The sequence below is a fragment of the Primulina tabacum genome, chromosome 3, assembly GCF_025594145.1.
Source record: "Primulina tabacum isolate GXHZ01 chromosome 3, ASM2559414v2, whole genome shotgun sequence".
NCBI lineage: Eukaryota > Viridiplantae > Streptophyta > Magnoliopsida > Lamiales > Gesneriaceae > Primulina > Primulina tabacum.
The window spans coordinates 29,650,315-29,669,941 of record NC_134552.1 but is presented as its reverse complement, the minus strand read 5'-3'; the positions used below and the strand labels follow the sequence as shown (position 1 = coordinate 29,669,941).

Sequence of the window (19,627 nt, the reverse complement as noted above, 5' to 3'; positions counted from 1 at the left end):
CTCTAATAGCACCCTGCACATAGTTAGACACAAGAGCATCAAAAGAATCAATTCTATAACAACTATCAGACTGAAGTGTGTGCTTAAGTGCATTAAAAACATCAAAAGTAATCTCTTCCTCCCCCACTCTCAATCTCAACTTCCCTTCTTGAACATCAATCAGGGCCTTGCTAGTCGCAAGGAATGGTTTCCCCAAAATCAAAGGCATCTCCATATCTTCCTCCATGTCGAGCACCACGAAATCTGCCGGAAAACTAAATTTGCCCACTTTCACTAGCACATCCTCAATCACTCGTTGTGGATACTTGACAGATCTGTCAGTTATCTTTAAGGACATCCTGGTTGGCTTAGGCTCTCCTAATCCGAGTTTCCTAAATACAGATAAAGGCATAAGATTAATACTTGCTCCAAGATCACACAAAGCTTTATGGAAAACAACATCACCAATCATGCAAGGAATAGAAAAACTCCATGGGTCTTTTAGTTTCGGTGGGATTTTTTTTTGCACCAAGGCAGAGCAATTTTCAGTTAAGTTCACCGTCATATGATCCTCCAACTTCCACTTATTAGCTAATATGTCTTTCAAAAATTTATCATAACTAGGCATTTGCATCAAAGCATCAGCAAAAGGAATATTGATATGCAATTTTTTAAATACCTCAAGAAACTTACCGAATTGTGCATCAAGTTTTGCTTTTTTCAATGCTGCAGGAAAAGGAGGAGGTATAACGATTTTAGATTGTGCAGTGGGTGCTGGTGTAGAGTGAGAAGACTTATTTTTGGAGGTCTCAGTCTGTTCATCCGGTACTGGACTATTTTCTTTTGCTCTAGACTCTAAAATTTTCCCACTTTTCAACTCGATGGCCTTCACTTGCTCCTTTGGATTGGTCTCTATGTTACTTGGCAAGGTGCGCGGCTCTCTACTTGCTATCATCTTCGCTAACTGCCCAATCTGATTCTCTAGCCCCTTTATTGATGCATCTTGGTTTTGGAGTCTGGTTTCGATAGATGAGATGAACTTAGACATCATCTACTCCAAATTGGACTTCTCTTCGCTAGGAGGATCAGATCTGTACATCTGTTGTTTCCCATATGGTTTTCCTCCTTGTGGTCAACTCTGACTGCTTTGACCACCCCATGAGAAGTTGGGATGTTGCCTTCATCCAGGATTATATGTGTTTGAGTACGGATCATTCCTTGGATGGTTTTGGACTCCCACTTGATTCACAGGTGCCCCTTCTAGCACATAAAAAGGATCACTGTCTTGACAGTCCTTAACATAGTGTTCTCCTCCGCATTTTTCACAAAATATCTCTTGAAGACGCATAGCCATGCCACCCATATTCAACCCGTCCAACTTCCTGTTCAAGACATCAAGTTGTGCAGTGATAGCCGAAAGGTCAGTTACCTGGTGGACTCCTGCACTTCTCCGCTGGTTATTCTTTCAGATTGAGGATGATAGCTGCTAGCAGACATATCCTCCAACAACTCATTTCCATCCTCAGCAGTTTTTTGCAACAGGTTCCCACAAGCAGCAGCATCTATCATAGTACGATTAGGAGTAAGCAAGCCATAATAAAAGGTTTGAACGACTAACCCAAGTGGCAGTTCGTGATGAGGAAATCTTTGTAGTAGATCTTTGAAGCGCTCCCATGCCTCATATAAAGACTCCTGCTCGAATTGAGCAAAGGTGGTGATGTTTGCCCGTAGCTTCATGGTCTTAGATGGAGGAAAGTATTTGATGAGAAACGCCTTCGCCATATCCTCCCATCTAGTGATCGAACCTACAGGCAAACAATTTAACCATGCTTTAGCTTTATCAATTAAGGAGAAAGGAAATAAACGCAGTCTAACAGTATCATCAGAAACTCCATTAAATTTAAAAGTATCGCAAATTTCAAGAAAATCTGCTATGTGCGTGTTTGGGTCATCTACTGCATATCCTCCAAAGTGGACTGTATTCTGAATCATATGAATTATAGCTGGCTTGATTTCGAAGTGATTTGCTCGCATAATAGGCCTCACAATGCCGGGGCGTGCACCATCCAAAGAAGGCTGGGCATACTCTAGCATTGGTATGTGGCGCGGCATCTCAACATGTCTATCTTCACGATGTTCCTCCTCATGCTCGTGCTCGTGTCTCCCCGTCAGTTCCTTCAGTCTCTGCTGCTGTCTTCTCCTGCGGAAATTTCTTTCAATTTCACGGTCAAACTACTCAAGCTCCACGTCAAGTGACTTTGGCATGCACTGGACGAGATATCTGTAATGGAATATGGAGCGTTAATTTAATAAAAATGAAACAATGCTAAACAAAATAACTAAAAATAAAATTGTGTATTAACAGTCCCCGGCAACAGCGTCAAAAACTTGATCGAGCAAAACTTGCACTGTGGAATCCTTAATAAAAATATGGTTTTGTATGCTAAAAATTAATCGCAAGTGCACGATGTCAAGTAATAGTATAATGTACGTGAGTACGAGTGTCGTTCCACTGAAGACTGTATCTAAAAATTATTATTTTCAGTTATTAAATCTTTAACAACGAAAATTTAATTGATTATTTATTACTACTATGCTCAAATAAACATGCAAATAAGAAAGATTCAAGACTTTAATAATGGAATATAAAATCTAAAATGGTTGGTTAAAATTTAATGAGAAATGAATTTGTTGGAAATCTTAGTTGACCTACCCCTCGTTAATTTATTAATTCCTTCGATAGTGATTGTATGCTTCCGACAGGATTTTCTATTCAATTGAACACACTCTCTCGAGCTATGCCAAACTAATTCTACTCAGTAAAATAATTAAATATCTTTAATTATTTATCAAGAGCGAATTGCATGTCGATCTATGAAATCCCCTAGTTTTCGACCCTTAGGACTATAACTATCGGCGCATATCCAATTTCATATATCTATGTAAATTGTAGATCCACGGATTATGTTACTCGTTCCTATCACAAGCTATTCTCTCGAACTCACTCACAATATGAAACGTTGTTAAGGTTAGCTATGCTCTAACAACATAATGAAAAACAGTAACACAATCAAGAATAAACCAACAACTGAAATATGAATTAACTAAATCAGAGTTCGGGGTAGGATCCCCTTAAATCCCAACAAATATTTTAAAGTTAGCTACTAGAATTCATAGTAAAAATAAACACAACAATGTTTAAGGGATAAAAACTAAATTAGAAATACTAGACTAGACGAGATCTGCGAAGAACTGTGCTCAGAAATCTTCGAATCTTCAATTCCAAGCACTTTCTCCAAGCTTTTCTCCCCTCCTTAGACTTTTTGGCTGATGAATAATGATCAAATCCCCCCAAAAACATCCAATATCCCTTCCATATCATGCACATCCAGAAAATAAGGTAAGGAATCGGCCAAAAAAATCTTGCAAAAGCGGCAACATCCTCTGTAATATGCTTGGTAAGTGCGGCAGTCACGCTCGGGCGGTAATATTTCACCGCCCGAGCGCCGAGTTCTCTGTATGTTTATTCTTCAGAAGGCAAATCTTGCGCCCGAGCGGTATAATATTACCGCCCGAGCGCCACACTATCTGGAAATTGGATGCGCGAATCACTTCTCACGCCCGAGCGGTAAATTCTTGCCGCTCGGGCGCCAGTCTTTCTGCCTTTTTTGCACATTTTGCTCCGATTTATTTTTCCGGTCATTTTTCCTGCAAATTTACCACACCCAAGTGAGACATGATTACATGCATGAGCTTACTCTAAAATGAACAGAATGTAAATGAAATGTACGCCTGCGCAATGCAAACACACACAAAACTAATGCAGTAAAACACGTAAAAACCACACCTATCAGATTACTTCGAGTTTCTTCTTCTTTGTTTTTAACCAAACTCTATTTAATTAATCGGTTTTAATATACTTAGAACACGAGCTATTGCAGCTCATTGGAGAATATTTTGTTTGAAGCATCCCAAAGATGCTCAGCAAACGATCCTTCAATTGGTATCAGAGCAGGTTGTTCTAAGAAGAACATTTGAAGAAAACTGTGTTTTAAAATCTTACTTTAAAAATAGTGTTAAAAGCTATTTAAAAGTATCTCATACAATTTCCAAAACTATTTGAAAATATTTATATGTCGCTCTTTGGTAAAGAGTTGAGAGGATTGGCTCTGCAACTAATATTGTAGCCACTTCTTTAGACTCTTTACTTAGGGGTTTTAATTAGCATGCAGGGGACTGAGAATCATCTGCAAAGATGCACAGCTAAATTGCTCCTTGAACAAGTCTTCAGTTGCTAGCCTACCAAGTCAGGTGTTCTTCAGACGAAACTCATCCATGCTGGGACGTTGGTTGATTAAATCAACAGCTGCATTCCAGTTGAGCCTAGTCAGAGTCTGCTTGACCAGTTAGTCTTCGAAGAAGTCAAGTTCAAGCAGTTTAACTCGCTTCTCTAGAAAAATGAACTCACAACCGATGCAGCAGTTCAAGCAGTCAAGCAACTAGTTGATGGTATATCCAGTTCTGTCGCACAAACCAACTAATATATGATGTTGTTTAACATATGCTACCGTTGTATTAATCTTTCTTGTTCAACTGATGTATGTACTAAGATGTAAATACAAGGAAATTTATTTAAATAAACATCATATTTGTTCAGCTGTGTTTCATTATGACTGAATGGATATTTCCAAATTTCTTGTCTACATTGCTTGAATGATTATAATCTCTAAATGAATGACCATAAAAATATCTTTCAGATACGGGCTTTATTCATCTTCTGAGGGGGAGATTTTTATTTTTCTCTCAATCTAAAAGTATTGTCAGTCAGTTTTAAAATTCAGTTGTTGATAAAATATTTTTTTCAACTTAAAAGGATTTTCTTAATTCTGTCCATCTCTCTTAAAAGGTTTTTAACTCAGTTTTGGAGATGGAGCTTTTGTTATTTTTTAAAATCTCTTTAAATTCAGTTATAGAGGGGGAGTCTTTAATGATTTTTGAATTTACTAACCCTTGAACTGAATATATTGCGCTTAACTGCTCAGGTTTTGTAATCATCAAAAAGGGGGGGAGATTGTTGAAACTTTTCAAGTTCGCAATCTTGATTTTGATGATAACAAAACTTGTTAATTGTGTTACTAATGATCTACCGCAGTGTGCAGCATCTAGGATCACTCACGAGTTGTTTACATCGCAAACTGAAGGCAAATCTCACAAAATGAATCAGTCTAACTGGTTACGTCATTTGAGCAGTCCAGCTGATTGTCCAGTTGATAGGTAATTCAGCAAGAGAACCTCAGAAGCCTGGCCAGCCAAAGGAGTGTTCAACTGATGAAGAAACCTAGTTGATCAGTCCAACTGATCGAGTGTGAAATCAGTTCAACTGACGAGTCAACTGATTTCACCAGCCCAACTGAAAAATCAGTTCAACTGACCAGTTCGAAGCATCAGTCAGAATCTTTCAGTTATGAATGAAGACAAACTCTTTCAAGTGGAATCCAGCTATACGTGAAGGAACAAAGCCATTATCCAGTCAAAGGACAATAATGGACGTTGCATCAGAGCATTAAAGGCAAAAATGTTTCAGAAGGACAGTCGAAAAGTCGAGACACAAAGTCCAAGAAACGAACTCAAGATGCAACAGATACAATAAATGAGTCTCACTGTACGATCAGTTTTCCCGCCTATATAAAGAGAAGATCAGTGAAGACTCAAATATATACAACTCAAGAGAGAAAAGAAAATGGCACACTTTAAAGTCATATCAGCTTAAGAGAGAAGCATTCAGCCCAGTCGAGGGAACTCTTCAACGTGTTACCAGCTTAGATTATAAGCGTATTTCCCTCAGTGTGTGAGAACTTCCTTTTTCAATTCTCACACACACAAACACTCTTAATCACTCATATACAGTCTTGCACAAAGACGTTAAACTTGTGTATGTAGTCTTTCTCACATAGACATTAAAGAAGTGTTGACTGGAAGGTGCTGCCTTCAGTCTAGTCTAGGAGTTCAGTTTAGGCAGTGGCTAAGTCCTAGCTGAGTGGGTTTGTACAAAGAGTTGTATAAATCAATGTCTTCTAGTGGATCCTACCCGAGGCGGTAGAAGGGGTGATGTAGGAGCATTTGAAGTCTCCGAATATCCATAAACATATCTTGTGTATTTAACTATTTAACAATTGTTTTCAAACTGTTTTGATCAGTTAAAGTATCCAACAGTTCAGTTGTCACCATAACTGAACTGATGAATGCAAAACCTAATCTGTCCCTTTTCGGTTATTCAGTTTACATAAGATAAAATGCTTTCTAATATAACAGTCTTCTTCACGAAGGATTACTTCGAGTTTCTTCTGCTTGGTTTTTAACCAAACTCGATTTAATTCATCGGTGTTAATATTCTTAGAACACGATCTATTGCAGCTCATTGGAGAATATTTTGTTTGAAGCATCCCAAAGATGCTCAGCAAACAATCCTTCAATATTGATCATTTTCAGAGAAATCATTCAGAAAATCTGCAGCATCAAAATGAGTTGAATCACTCAAACAACTACTGTGTTCAGTGAAGTTGATCTCTTTTTTTTTGCCCTTTATTGATTCTTTATAGAGCTTACAAAGGTGTCCGGGGGCTCGACAAACACGAGACCAATGTCCTAGTGTCACGCCCCGAGACCGAAACGTCGGTGACATCCGGCATTGTTAATCAAATAACAATAAGCCTAGTAGCAAATAGCCAAATACCAGTCTATTTCATAAAATTCCATTGTCTTTACATGAAAGGAAAAATACAGACGTTTCGGAAGCGAAAAGTACAAATATTACTAAGAAAGACAAAGGAATACTAATGGGCTTCAACATCCAGAACTTGAATTCCTTCCTTCTAATTCTTTACCAGTCCCAGAACTGCTCCTGCTCCTTTTTTCTACCTGTTCTTCAATCTCATCTGGAGAAGGACGTAAGGAGGAAGAGCGTTTTGAAAAACATTCAGCAAGTGGGGCCGATCAAATACCAGAAAATATTTGATATATTAGTTTTAAAACTGAGACGTCTGCTATTCGTTTTGCTTTAAAAGTACTAGAAATTTTTTTATTTTTTTTTTAAACCTATACTACTCGGCCGATTCATATACATATATACATAAAATATTTTTGCATCATTTTTAAATTAAATCAACCAACTAATATTTGAAAATCAAAGGGAATAGTCAAATCATCAAATCGTCCAACATTTTACCAAACCTAAAAAGCAATAAACTTGAAAATTATCATCCTCTCAAAAATCACTCAAAAGCATAAATAAATAGTCTTGAAAATCTTTAACGTAAATCATAAACTTAAATCATAAGTGCAGAAAAGTAGAAGTGCTGGTTCTCGGGTTATGTGCACCTTCAGTCAAGTCAGGTCAACCATCAAGACCTCCCATAATATTATTATCGTAATCACTTGCATCAATCATACCTAGTGAGTCTAAAGACTCAACACATCATATTCTTGATAACAACATAATACGTATACATATCACATACAATAGTGAAAAATACTTGTACTTAAAATAATATTTTCATAATAATGAATAAACTTTAAACAATAACAATTTCATAAAATTTTCATATCAACATAAACATTTTTATATTCATCATAAACATATTCATATTAATATATTCATATTCATATTCATATTCGTGTTTGTTGAATTCAGATCGTGATTGTGACTCGTATTCGTATTTGTATTCGTATTGGGCAATGGATCCATCTATAAAATCACAGTACTGGGCGGCAGGGACACTAGCAACACTCTCACTGGTCAACTGGGCATTGGCCAACGTATTAACATATTAACGTATTCGTATATGTATCCAAAGAAATACGATCGTCGGGATCCTATTGGGACCATAACCCTCACGATATCTCCAACATATCTTCGTATTAGTCACAATCCATTCACGTCCTTCAACATTTTGTATTTCCATCACTTAATAAAAACATGCATATAATAATGTTTTTTTTTAAACCAAGCATGCAACATATCTTTTAAATGTCCATAATTAAACCATAAAATCCATGAACATTTAAAAATCATAATTTAACGTAAAAAATTCATAAACATTTAAAATAATCATATTAGCATATAAAACAGCATTCAGAACATTGTCATGACGTTTACTAATTTTTGGGTGTAAAATTACCGTTTTTTCCCTAGACGTAAAATTTCACGTTTTTTACTTTTTCTTAGTTTCATTGACTCTAACATGTCCCAAATAATTATTTGAGCCTAAATTAAAATTTTCATAATTTTATTTAGCTTAAATACTAGACTTTTTAATTTATCTTTAATTATTCGTTTTTAATGCATTTTAATCCCGAAAAATTCCAAACTTTAATATAAAATTCCAAAATTCAAAACTTAGAATTTTTATATTAATTTAGCCCTCGTGAACCACGAATCGACCCCCGTGAGCCTTGTTCCGATTTATGTTTGCTCAAAGAAAACCCTAACTTGACCCATAAAAGTTAGCCCCGAGCCATGGTCCGATTTTCACGAGCCACCCTCGAACCATGCTGGAACAAACCCTGACCAACACCTCTGGACACCCTCCTGACCCTTGGAACCCACATACTAGACCCCTAGCTCGAAACCGAAGGCACACAACCAGCTGCAAAAGTGGTCGAGAACTCCCTATAGACATAGGACCCTTCATGCGCGCCTAGGACCTAACCCACCGAGCCAGCCTTTCAAGCACCTTCCTAGGACACTAAGGACTCACCCTAGCCCAGCCCTAAGCCTCAAGGCCGAGCCATCTACCCTGCACAAGCCCCGCAGCCCTGCGCGTCTCTCCTTGGAGCTGTCGGGTGGAAGTCCTAGCTTGCTAGGACTCCTCCCAGCCCTCTTGATTCGAGTCCTAGCATGGCTAGGACTCCCTCTTTGACCCCTCATGTGTCTCTAGCCCAGACCTGGTCCAACTGAGACCCAAGCCAAGCAACATGACAAGGAACCCGAGCCTTCGACCCCTAGACATCAAGGGTGGTTCCAGCTTTGATTTTCGTGTTGTGCAGCCTCTAGGTGGTGTTCTTAGGACCCTAATGCGTGTAAAAAAATGCTTGATTATAACCTAAATCATGGCAGCCCCTTAACACATATTAAACATGATTTTTGTGTCAAATAAAAGCCAAAAAAATTTGACATATGCCATAAAATCGAAAATATTTCAATTTCCCACTTGTTTTCCATGCAAACTGATTTTAAATAATTACTATGGTGTGACTGATGCGTAAAAAGCAGAATATTGCGTGCCTTTGCGTATATAACGCACGAATTCTTGTTTACGATTGCGAAGAATGGCGATGACAACCTTGGCTTGATTTTCCCCTTGAAATTTTCGAATTTCCCTTCCAAATTGTGGTGTGTGTGTGCCGTGTAACTTGAGAGAGTTTGTGAGAGTGTGGGGCGTGGGGTTTAGGGTTAATGGGGAGGGTTTTGAGTATTTTATAATTAATTAATCATTAATTAAGCTTAGGCCCATTAGGAAATTAATTAGGCCTATTAGTGCTTAATTAAAATATAAAAATTATTTTGTTTAAATAAGTTTGTGAATTTATTAGCCGGATTGCCAAAAAGTTTGCATTTTTGTTGAAAACCAACACTGATAAAATTTCCGTCCCGGCGTATAAAATCACCTAAAAACTCCTTATTTTCAAAAATATGAAAATGCATCAATCATATTATAAATAATTAAAAACAATTATAAAAACATTTTCTATATTTTGTCAGCCCTCGGTCTCCGTTCCTCGATCGCAACTCGAATAACCCTTAAAAATACATTTCTAATGCATGTAAGTAGAAAACTACTAAAACGTCATGTAAACATGTCACATAATCAATTAAGCAATTAAAATAAATTAATTAGCCATTTTTCATATTTCCTACATTTGCATGCAGTTGGATTACGTCGTCTTAATTTTGGAACTTACAATTCCTCTCCCCCTTAAATAAAATTTCGTACTCGAAATTAGAACTTACCGAATAGCTCTTGATAGCGACTCCTCAAGTCTCTCTCGATTTCCGAAGTAGCTTCCTCTTCCGAGTGATTCAGCCACTTGACCTTGACCATTGGAATGACTTTGTTACGCAGTCTTCTTTCTTGCCTTCCCAAGATTTGGACAGCTCTTTCTTCATATGTCATATTTGGAGTCAATTGTAAAGGTTTATAATTTAGCACATGTGATGGATTCGACATGTACTTTCGCAGCATCGAAAGATGGAACACGTTGTTGACTCCAGAAAGCATCGGTGGCAATGCCACTTTATAAGTTAGTGTACCAACCCTCTCTAGAATCTCGAACGGACCAATAAATCTCGGACTAAGCTTGTCTTTCTTGCCAAAACGCATAACACCTTTCATAGGTGCTATTTTCACAAACACATAATCTCCCATGGCAAACTCTAAGTCTCTTCGTCTCTTGTCAGCATAACTCTTTTGTCGGCTTAGTGCAGTCTTCATTCTCTCACGAATTTTGACTACAAGCTCGGCAGTCTCTTCAATCACAGCCAGACCAATCTCTCTTCTTTCACCAACCTCGTCCCGATTAATAGAAGATCTACATTTTCTTCCATAAAGTGACTAAAAAGGAGCCATCCCGATTGATGATTGATAGCTATTATTGTAGGCGAACTCCACTAGAGGTAATTTTGGTTCCCAACTGCCTTGGAAATCAATTACACAAGCTCACAGTAGATCTTCTAAAATTTGTATAACTCTTTCGGACTGACCATCGGTTTGATGATGGAATATTGTACTGAATAATAACTTGGTCCCCATCGCTGCATGCAGACTCTTCCAAAAAGATGATGTAATTCTCGGATCTCTATCAGAAACAATAGATACGGGAATCCCATGCAGACAAACTATCTCTCGAATATACAACTTTGCATACTGAAACATGGTGAAGGTTGTCTTAATAGGTAGAAAATGCGCTGATTTCATCAGACGGTCCACTATCACCCATATAGCATTGAATCCCTTAATAGTCTTCAGCAATCCCACAACGAAGTCCATAGTAATATTTTCTCATTTCCACTCGGGAATAGGAAGTGGCTTAAGTTTTCCCGGTGGCCTCTAATGCTCTGCTTTGACTTGCTGACATGTCAAACATTCGGTCACAAATCGCAGGATATCTCTCTTCATGCCTGGCCACCATTATAACAACTTCAAATCTTTGTACATTTTCGTGCTTCTCGGATGAATGGAATAAGGTATGTCACGAGCTTCCTTCATAATGAGATCTCTCAAAGAATCGTCACTAGGAACCCATAACCGATCTTGAGAACGAACTATACCATCCACCTCAGAATATAACTTTCGGCCCTTGGCTTCATCCTAGCTCTCCACTTTTGCAATTGCTCGTCGGTGGACTGCCCATCACGAATTCTATCTCTCAAAGTCGACTGTATTGATAAAGTGGCAAGAATAGGGGCCTCGCCCCTAGCATAAACTGTAAACTCAAACTGTTGTATCTCGGACTACAATGGTCTTTGGAGTGATAATTGACTGATAACTGCTGCTTTTCGACTCAATGCATCTGTCACAACATTAGCTTCCCTGGATGATAGCTAATCTCATAGTCGTAGTCCTTCACTAACTCTAGTCATCTTCGCTGCCTCATATTCAACTCTTTTTGGGTGAAGAAGTATTTCAAACTTTTATGATCGGTGAATATTTTGCAATTTTCCCCATGTAAGTAATGTCTCCAAATCTTCAATGCAAAAACTATTGTTGCAAGCTCAAGATCATGAGTAGGGTAGTTTTTCTCATGAATTTTTAATTGTCTCGATGCATAGGCTATAACTCGGTCATTTTGCATCAGAACTGCGCCCTAACCAAGTTTAGAAGCTTCGGTATATAAAACATACTTCCCTTGCCCCGATGGCATAGATAAAACTGGCGCTGATATCAAGGCTTGCTTCAACTTATCAAAACTGTCTTGACACATGGATCCCCATACAAACTTTGCATTCTTCTTTGTCAAGGCGGTCATGGGTATCACTATAGGTGAGAATCCCTTAATAAACTGGCGATAGTAGTCAGCTAGTCCCAAGAAACTGCGAATCTCGGTTACATTCTTTAGTACTGGCCATTCTTTCACTACCCCAACTTTACTTGGATCAACTTCAACGCCATCACTAGAAATGATGTGGCCTAAGAAATCCACTCGTTCAAGCCAAAACTCACACTTGCTGAATTTTGCATATAACTTTATATCTTGCAGTACTTGTAGTGCTTCCTCAAATGACGACTATGCTCCTCTTTATTCTTCGAATAGATCAAAATATCATCAATGAAGACTATAACAAACTGATCCAGATACGGCTGAAAAACGCGATTCACGAGATCCATGAAGATCGCTGGCGCATTGGTCAACCCAAATGGCATGACCAAAAACTTGTAGTGCCCATATCTAGTACAAAACGCTGTCTTGTGGACATCCGACTCTTTCACTTTCAACTGATGGTATCCAGAATGAAGATCAATTTTAGAAAATATTGATTCTCCTTGTAACTGATCAAATAAATCTTCAATTCTTGGCGGTGGATACTTATTCTTGATAGTGACCCTATTCAGGCTGTCGATAATCAATGCTGAGATGCATACTACCATCTTTCTTCTTCACAAATAATACTGGTGCGCCCCATGGAGAATAACTAGGGCGAATAAGACCCTTGTCTAGCAATTCTTGAATTTGATCTTTTAATTCTTTTATTTCAGCAGGTGCTAGACGATAAGGTGCCTTAGATATAGTTATTGTGCCTGGCATTATTTCAATAGAGAATTCCACTTCACGATCGGGTGGAATGCCAGAAACGTCTTCGGGAAAGACACTAGGAAAATCTCTGACAATATCAACATCTTCCAATTTCTGACTAATAGGAGCATGTGTGGTAGTGACACATGCTAGAAAAGCTTGGCATCCACGTCTAATAAGCTTCCTCGCACATAGACAAGAGATAATGTGCGGTATTTTCTTGTTCCTCGCCCAAAGACAAAGGATTTACCACTAGGCAGTCGAATAGACACCGATCGCTGACGAAAATCAATCGAAGCTCCATTAGCTGATAACCAATCCATCCCAAAGTATGATATCAAATTCAGGCATAGGAAGCACAATAAGATCTGCCCGAACTATATCTTTGAATAAACGAAGCTCCAGATTCTTGACAATTTTATATGTGAGCATTTGATCACCGGAAGGAATAGAAACTTTGAAACCCAAACTCATATCTTAAGGAGTAATATTCAGTCGCTTGATGAAGGTTTCAGATATGAAAGAATGTGTAGCTCCGGAATTTAGCAGTGCATAGGTAGCTACACCTTGAATGATAATCCTCCCTGCGGCGAAAATGTCTTTTAGTTCTTTTCGTGTTGAAGCTTAAGGAATTTCTATTATTATTCCCAAAGTTATGTGAAGATTACGCGTCGAACTTAAGATTTTCTTGAAAAATTAATTTTAGCCCTTCGATTTTTCGAAATTTGCATTTTAGTCCCCAAATTTTTGAATATTTGCAATTTGATCCCTAAATTTTTCGAAAATTCTCATTTAGACCCTTAAGTTTTTGAAATTACATTTTTGGCCCTTAAGAATTCGGAAATTGCATTAAGTCCCTTATCTTTCGGTTAATTACATTTTGGTCCCTTGATTTATCGAAATACATTTTAGACCTCATAATTTCGAAAATTGCAGTTAGACCCCTTCATAAATTCGAAACTCTTAACCAACCATTAATTATGAATTTCTTTAATTTTTGGCCCTAAATATTTTATTTGGAATTATTTCATCCTTTGCATAAAATAAGGCTCAAAATCAATACCAATTTCTAGGGTTTCTAAAATCATATCTTAATTTCCAACTAAGGTAGAGCATGCAACCTAATTTTCACTAGGTTAAATATTGTTCCCAATTCAATTCTAATAATCAATTTAACATTTCATGCAATAATAAGCAGTATAAAAATGTTAAATGACTAGGTTACCCATGATAAGAGTAGGGTCTGCCTCCTCTCCAGCTTCATCTACATTCATAACATATGCTCGTCCCATAGTAGGTGCATTCTTCTTCGGGCAATCAGCAGCTTTGTGCCCTTGTTCCTTCCATATGAAGCAGTTAGTAGTACCCCACACGCACGGTCCATAGTGTAGTCGATTGCACTTTTTGCATGGTTGTCCCTCTGCAGGTTTTGGTGCTGCAGGTGGTGGAGGCTTTTGTTGTCCTTGCTTCTTGACTTGACCTTGGGGCTTTTGAGGCCCTTGAGGTCTAGGATGACCCATATATGGCTTCTTGTTTGGCTGAGTAGTATTTTGGTGTTTCTGTCTCTTGCGCTGCATCTCAAACTCAATGTCTTTTAAGGATTGCTCATATTGAAATACATAAGTCGTAGCAGTAGCATAATACACAGAACACATCATCATAACATTATTCTGTATGGTAGGTCGTAGACCATCCATGAAGTGTCGAAGCTTCTCTGCGGCATCCCTCGCAATAAGAGGTACAAAGTGACAACCCCTATCAAATTTCTTCACAAATTCAGCAATAGAAGCGTCTCCCTGACGGAGAGTCATAAATTCCCTCTTCAATCTCCCTCTAATATCAGCAGTAAAATACTTCTCGCAGAATATCTCTTTGAATTGACCCCATGTAAGTGTAGCAAGATTAACACCATGCTCGAATCCTTCCCACCATAAAGAAGCATCATCTCTAAACAGATAAATGGAACACCTCACACGGTCCACATCCCTCATATACAGATAAATAAAGTGTACCTGGAGTGAACGAATCCAACTCTCAGCAGCAAAGGGATCAGTCGTGCCAGAAAATTCCTTCGGCCCTAGCCTCCGGAACTGATCATATATGTCATGTTGTGGCCTAGGTGCTTGCTGTAACTGCTGCAACTGCTGCTTCTGTAACTGCTGTTGCTTTAACTGCTGCTCAAAGAAACGATCCATCCCCTCTAAGGCACGAGTAGCAGCATTCCCATTAGGAGGCAGGGATACATTAACATTCTGATCCTCGGTGGTCTCTGTCTGTCTATCAAGAGGTGCGCGTCTAGGAGGCATTATATATGAATGTTTTTTTCCAAATTCTAATGTAACCAACATACATTTAAGTCTAAATTTTCTAATCATGTAACATATCCTAATTCATTTTAGCAATTTAAGCATGCAAAGCATATATATTCAAAAAGCTAATAAACATGTAACGTAAACATATTATTCATGTAATCATGCAGGTAACATCATATTAAATCACATAAAGCATGTAAAACTTACAAATTGAGGCTTGACAACTAATCTTCCTGGTGCTGATGGTGGCACAACCCTTTACAGAACCATTGCTCTGATACCAACTGAGACGTCTGTTATTCGTTTTGCTTAAAAAGTACTAGAATTTTTTTAAAAAAAACCTATACTATTTGGCCGATGCATATACATATATACACAAAATATTTTTGCACCATTTTAAAATAAATCAACCAACTAATATTTGAAAATCAAATGGAATAGTCAAATCGTCTAACATTTTACAAAACCTAAAAAGCAATAAACTTGAAAAGTATCATCCTCTCAAAAACCACTGAAAATCATAAATAAATAGTCTTGAAAATCTTTAACGTAAATAATAAGTGCGGAAAAGTAGAAGCGCTGTTCCTCGAGTTATGTGCACCTTCAGTTCAGTCAGGTCAATCATCAAGACCACCCATAACATTATTATCGTAATCACATGCATCAATCACACCTAGTGAGTCTAAAGAATCAATACATCATATTCTTGATAACAACATAATACGTATACAGATCACATACAACAGTGAAAAATACTTGTACTTAAAATAACATTTTCATATCACATACAATAGTGAAAAATACTTGTACTTAAAATAATATTTTCATAATAATGCATAAACTTTAAACAATAACATTTTCATAAAATTTTCATATCAACATAAACATTTTCATATTCAACATAAACATATTCATATTAACATATTTATATTCGTGTTTGTTGAATTCAGATCGTGATTGTGACTCGTATTCGTATTCGTATTGGACGATGGATCCATCTATAAAACCACAGTACTGGGCAACAGGGACACCAGCAACACTCTCACCGGTCAATTGGGCTTTGGCCAACGTATTAACATATTAAGGTATTCGTATCTGTATCTAATGAAACACGATCGTCGGGCTCCCACTGGGACCATAACCCTCACGATATCTCCAACATATCATCGTATTAGTCACAATCCCTTCACGTCCTTCAACATTTCGTATTTCTATCACTTAATAAAAACATGCATATAATATCGTTTTTCTTTTAAACCAAGCATGCAACATATCTTTTAAATGTCAATAATTAAACAATAAAATCCATGAACATTTAAAAATCATAATTTAACATAAAAAAATTCATACATTTAAAATAATCATATTAGCATATAAAACAGCATTCAGGACACTGCCATGATGTTTACTAATTTTCGGGTGTAAAATTACCGTTTTACCCCTAGATGTAAAATTTCACATTTTTTTACTTTTTCTTAATTTCATTGACTCTAAAATGTCTCAAATAATTATTTAAGCCTAAATTAAAATTCTCATAATTTTATTTAGATTAAATACTACACTTTTTTAATTATCTTTAATTATTCGTTTTTAATGCGTTTTAATCCCGAAAAATTCCAAACTTTAATATAAAATTTCTAAATTCAGAACTTAGACTTTTTATATTAATTTAGCCCTCGTGAACCACGAATTGACACCCGTGAGCCGTGTTTTGATTTATTTTTGCTCAAAGAAAACCTTAACTTGACCCATAAAATTTAGCCCCGAGCCACCCTCAAACCATACTGGAACAAACCCTGACCAACCCCTCTGGACACCCTCATGGACCCTTGGAACCCACGGACTAGACCCCTAGCTCGAAACCGAAGGCACACAACCAGCTGCAAAAGTGGCCGGGAACTCCCTATATAGGACCCCTCATGCGCGCCTAGGACCTAACCCACCGAGCCAGCCCTTAAACCAACCCTTCAAGAACCTTCCTAAGACACTAAGGACTCACCCTAGCCCAGCCCTAAGCCCCCAGGCCGAGCCATCTACCCTGCACAAGCCCCGCAGCCCTGCGCGTCTCTCCTTCGAGCTCTCGGGTGGGAGGACTCCTCCCAGCCCTCTTGACTCGAGTCCTAGCGTGGCTAGGACTCCATCTCTGACCCCTCACGAGTCTCTAGCCCAGCCCTGGTCCAACCGAGACCCAGACCAAGCAACATGACAAGGAACCCGAGACTTCGACCCCTAGACAGCAAGGGTGGTTCCAGCTTTGATTTTTCGTGTTGTGCAGCCTCTAGGTGGTGTTCTTAGAACCCTAATGCGTGTAAAACAATGCTTGATTATAACCTAAATCATGGCAGCCCCTTAACACATATTAAACATGATTTTTGTGTCAAATACAAGCCAAAAAAAGTTGACATATGCCATAAAACCGAAAATATTTCAAGTTCCCACTTGTTTTCTATGCAAACTGATTTTAAATAATTACTATGGTGTGAATGATGCGTAAAAAAGATAATATAGCGTGCCTTTGCATATTTAACGCATGAATTCTCGTGGACGATTGCGAAGAACGGCGACGACAACCTTGGCTTGATTTTTCCCTTTAAATTTTCAAACTTCCCTTTTAAATTGTGGTGTGTGTGTGCCGTGTAACTTGAGAGAGTTTGTGAGAGTGTGGGGCATGAGGTTTAGGGTTAATGGGGAGGGTTTTGAGTATTTTATAGTTAAGTAATCATTAATTACGCTTAGGCCCATTAAGAAGTTAATTAGGCCCATTAGTGCTTAATTAAAATATAAAAATATTTTGTTTAAATAAGTTTGTGAATTTATTAGCCGGATTGCCAAAACTTTTGCATTTTTGTTGAAAAACCAACACCGATAAAATTTACTTCTCGGCGTATAAAATCACTTAAAAACCTATTATTTTCAAGAAAATGAAAAAGCATCATTCATATTTTAAATAATTAAAAACAATTACAAAAACATTTTCTATTTTTCAGCCCTAGGTCTCCATTCTTCGATCGCAACTCGACTAACCCTTAAAAATACATTTCTAATGCATGTTAGTAGAAAACTACTAAAACGTGATGTAAACATGTCACATAATCAATTAAGCAATTAAAATAAATTAATTGGTCATTTTTCATATTTCCTAGATTTGCATGCAGTTGTATTACATCGTCTTAATTTTGAACATTACAAAAACCTTCTTCTTTTACATAGCATAGTATATCCGAGTTGGATGAACATAAGTTAATCATTGAACAAATCAGAGCTTCAGAGTTGGATGAACAGAAATTAGACTTAAAGAGAATCAGAACTTCGAATCAAAACATTTCAGAACAGAACTTATCAGACAAACATAATATAATGATCATGGGCTATCATTGATCTTGGGCTCCCTCTGGGGCCTTTTCCCGCATTCGGGCTCCTTCTGGGTCCTTCTCCCATAGACAGGCTCCCTTTGGGGCTTTTTTTTTACAGGCTTTCCCGATGCATCATTATCAGATCCATACTTATAACTTATCATTCAGAGACGGTTTTGTTCGAACAGAGTGACACGAAGACAGAACGAAGCGGAGGGCATGAACGAACAACGGACGGAACAAACGATTTTGAAGTAACTTAAAATTTAGAATTCATCACTTATACACAACATGCAGTAGACGATCGAATTTTAAAACATACATAACTTTAAAACATATAAACCCACTTACATGAAAGATTGTTCTAAAAATCTTGGAATGAATAAGTTGGAGTTTGACACTGAAAAACCAGTCACTTTGCAAAAATGTTTACGCCTAATTGAACCGTTGGATCGATTTGAATTTTGGATATGTTGCTCCAAACACGTGTAAGTATATTCTGAATAGTGCAGATTGGATTTGGAGGAGTAAAATAATGAGCAAAACTTTCTGAAATTGGGCAGAATATTTGGTACTCGAAAATTACAATTTTTGCAGAGAACTTTTGATGTTGTTTTTGTGTGATTTCACTCATTCATTTGCCACTATTTATAGGCACCAATGTGACTTTAAGTCTTCCTCCTCCATACCAAAAGTTTCATGGTTTATGGCATTAATCACCAATATGACTTTAGTTCTTCCCCCTCCATACCAAAGGTTGCTTGGTTTATGACATTAATCGCCAATGTAACTTTAGGCCTCCCCGTTCCATACCAAAGGTTGCATATAATTTATTCTCGTCTATGACATAATTCATATTCAATGCAAAACTAAAATAAACTTGGTACTTTGTCTCTTTGTAATGCAAAATTTTAGGTCTTCACACCTAGAGTACAGCATCTAAAACAAGAACTTTCAAATCATTTTGAGTGATTTTCATTAACACTCATGTTCTCATTATGCCTTTTTCAGTGGGTGGCTCGTGACGCCCTTTTGAGTTGAGTTATAGAAGTAACTATCTCGATTGTTTTCAAAACTACGGCCGCGACCACTTCCACGTCCACGACCTCGATTTCGACCTTGACCAAAACCTTGTTTTTGACTTTGATTTAGTTTTCAGGTTTAAATTCATTTTTACTTACAAAATTTACTTCT

General features: G+C 37.5%; 1 non-coding gene across 1 annotated transcript; it reads left to right on the top strand.

Annotated features, from left to right (window-relative positions):
* The first annotated feature begins 1,606 nt into the window (after positions 1–1,606).
* LOC142541220 (small nucleolar RNA R71) lies at positions 1,607–1,712 on the top strand. Its single transcript, XR_012819286.1, has one exon. It is a non-coding gene; the product is annotated as a small nucleolar RNA R71 (small nucleolar RNA).
* The last annotated feature ends 17,915 nt before the right edge of the window (positions 1,713–19,627 follow it).